We start from the raw sequence: 3,176 nt of genomic DNA, 5'->3' as shown, positions 1-3,176 counted from the left end.
TCAGGTATAGTCATTCTAATCTTTGCCATTGTCATGCTTTTTTTTCCTAATTAAGACATGTATTAAGAACTATTTATGGCTTTTTAATGAACCCATATCAGTTTTTAGTTACTTAGCAGAAACCATCTATTTAACACTACTTAAATTTCATTCCTATTGATACAGATCTCAGATTTTTAATGTTCCCTCAATGCCTTTAAAAAAAAAGCCTTGCAAACAATAGCCTCTTGATAAGAATTAAAAAGAAAAAAAACTTGCCTTTTGAATTTATACCTAAATAATGTGATGCATTTTTTTTACATCACAACATTGTTTATTATGTGAATTTTTTTACAATACAAACAAAAAAATACAGAAATGCAATATATGAATACAGCTAAATGCAGAACGGTGACTTTTTTTCTTTTCAAGAGGCTATGATTCCCATTTCTAGTAAAATAAAGAGACGGCACATAGGTAGAAATAGGTTGGTTGTTAGCTTCACAATTTTGCCTAGAAATGATCTATAAATGCATTTTTCCCCCTGCTACTTACCATAAAGTATAAAAAGGTATTAAAGGAAAGTTTCCTTGTTGGTTCCTACCATATGAAAGATGCTATAGGATCAATATATGGAAAATACCTAAATAAAATGTTATTACAAAAATGAAGCAGTAATGAGATTCTGGCTAAAGAGGGCACTAAATGAGAATAACATATATTTAAAGAATCCAAAACAAACAAATAAACAAAAGAAGGTTGTTATAAAAAAGCTCTAGGTGCATGGTAAGCATATAGGATTTTTTTTCCATGTGTATTTTTAAACAATGGAAGTGTCAAAAAATAGGGTCAACTGTGTTAGACTAAATTACATTATTGTATACGCTGCACTGAATGGAACCTTTGTATTATAATTATCATAGAGAAGCATAGTTTGCATCATATTATGGCAATTTATCCTCAATGAAAACCTTCCAGAGTCCTTTTATTTTGGAATATCCTGTAAACAATCAAACCACCAGAACATGATTGTACAACAGTAAAATGTTTTCTTGCATTAAATTGAAGACATCTGTTTAATAAAAAAAAAGTAGGAAAGGTACTTAGAGCTGTTAGTTTCTAAGTACACAACACCCTAGACAATTCAAGGCATCTTATTCTCCATCAAGAACAAAAAAATAATAATTTTTGTCATGCTGTTAAATCCATCATTAAGGAAAAAACTGGTGCAAATTGGTCAAATGGATCCAACAAACACTGATGTCCAAGCTGGCATATTGGCAACTAATACGTAACTGGTGGTCAATAGAGGGTTTAAAAAATCTTCCCTTTCTTCTTGTTCTTTTCCAAGGTTCCGGAAGAGTTCTGTTGTTCTAAAATACATTGTTGGGCTTCCCAGTTTGCTTTCTCATCTTCAAACTGACGACGTTTTTCCTCTAATTCTTTGTGCTGTGCTTCCAAATTCTTTTTCATTTGTTCATTTGTTCACGGCGCCTTTGGAGCTCAGCTTCTGAATCCTTCAGTTTTTGAACTTTTTCTTTGACCTTCATCTCAAACACCTGCTCCATCTCCATCTCCATCTTCTTCATCTTAGCTACATCTTTCTTCTTCCATTTGTGCAAGAGGGCTCTTGGTAAGCTGCCCTTTATTCTTGTTATTATTAACTCCATTATAAGTCACAGCTGCCAGTTTTCTGCTTCGGTAGTTCTCATAGTGTACATTATTAGTGACATCTTTCAAGTCCTGCATGTGTGTTCTTATCAACATATTTCTCAGAATTGTAAAATCACAATGTTCACCATTTTCAACTTCAGCAACACCCCAAGGATACTGCCTTCCTCTGATCCTTTTGCCATTAACTTCAATGATAGTATTACTACCTACCACAGCGAGAGGTAAACGGTCCTTTACCTTTTTAACAAGCTTATTTTCTTCTTCATCATCTGTCTCTGGAAATTCATATATTTTAATTTTATGTCCTTGGATTTCTTTCATTACCTGTTTTTTAAACTGTTGGCACTCCTCTGGAGTGAGTGTGTCTGCTTTGGCAATAAGTGGAATGATATTCACTTTTTCATGCAAACGCTTCATAAACTCAATATCCAATGGTTTAAAGTCCATGTCCCGAAGGAGCAATGAAGTATAAGCAACACTGCACCCTGTTATCAGGCATCTGACGTCTGTTCACTCGAGATTCTGCATTTAGGTAGTCCTCAAATTTACTATCAATGTAGTCAATAACAGGCTGCCAGCAATTACTATTATCTACCGCATCTCCAAATCCTGGGGTATCAACTATTGTGAGCAGCAACTGAACACCACCTTCTTTGATTAAAACTTTGGATTGTTCCACCTGTACAGTCTTTTTTATTCTATGGGATGGACCTGGATACTCTGGAGAATACAAATCTGTGAGGAATAATGAGTTGATTAATGTTGACTTCCCGAGTCCAGATTCACCCACAACCATAAGTGTGAATTCAAACCCTCTCCTCACTGATTTTCTGTATACTTGATTTGGGAGATTTGCAAATCCCACATAGCCTTCAAGGTTCTTCTGTTGAGCTACCATGGTGCTGCTGTTGACGCTCCTCCCCTCAGTAGCAGCGGATCTCGCACTCAATAATGTGATGCATTTTTTGACAAACTAGGGAAGTCTTTTCTTCAGTAGCATGTAGGAACATCAACAACCTCATCCATGTGTTTTTCACTTAGCAAATATTGAAGGTTAATACGTGGCAGTTACTCTGCTGGGCACTTCTTTTGGGTTGGTGGTATGGAAAAATTGGTAAGAGAGAAGAAATTTAAAATGAAATGTAGAAACTTCCAGTTAAATGTAATATAAATTCCCTTAAAATGACATTAGAGGAGACCAAGTACACAAGGATTGTCAGCAAATTTCTGGAAGGGAAAGCCAACAGAGGAATAGTATCTTACAAAATAGCTACAAGTTGACATTTCAGTGCTGGTAGGGGTGGATAAGAAGAAACAAGCCAATTCCTCCCCCAGAATCCAAGTATGGAGGCAAAAGGAAGGTATTAGACCACATGTTTCAGTAGAATGAGGAAATAAAGAAAGAAAAAGATATGGGAACCTAGAAAACAAGAAACCTGAAACAAGAAAGCAACAAAGGAAAATTTCAGGATGACAGCTTGCACCAGGCCAAAGAATAGTCTTTCAGGTTGCTGCAGACCTTC

At 35.5% G+C, this 3,176-nt stretch overlaps 1 pseudogene; it reads right to left on the bottom strand.

Moving 5' to 3' along the window:
- Positions 1-1,181: 1,181 nt before the first annotated feature.
- LOC114207179 (septin-7 pseudogene) lies at positions 1,182-2,596 on the bottom strand (annotated as a pseudogene).
- Positions 2,597-3,176: the final 580 nt, after the last annotated feature.

This window comes from Eumetopias jubatus, unplaced genomic scaffold (assembly GCF_037043125.1).
Source record: "Eumetopias jubatus isolate StellerSeaLion01/CBP00866 unplaced genomic scaffold, mEumJub1_p1.0 scaffold_1, whole genome shotgun sequence".
In the NCBI taxonomy this organism is placed as follows: domain Eukaryota; kingdom Metazoa; phylum Chordata; class Mammalia; order Carnivora; family Otariidae; genus Eumetopias; species Eumetopias jubatus.
The sequence above is the reverse complement of the archived record's forward strand: the minus strand, read 5'-3'. Positions and strand labels throughout refer to the sequence as shown.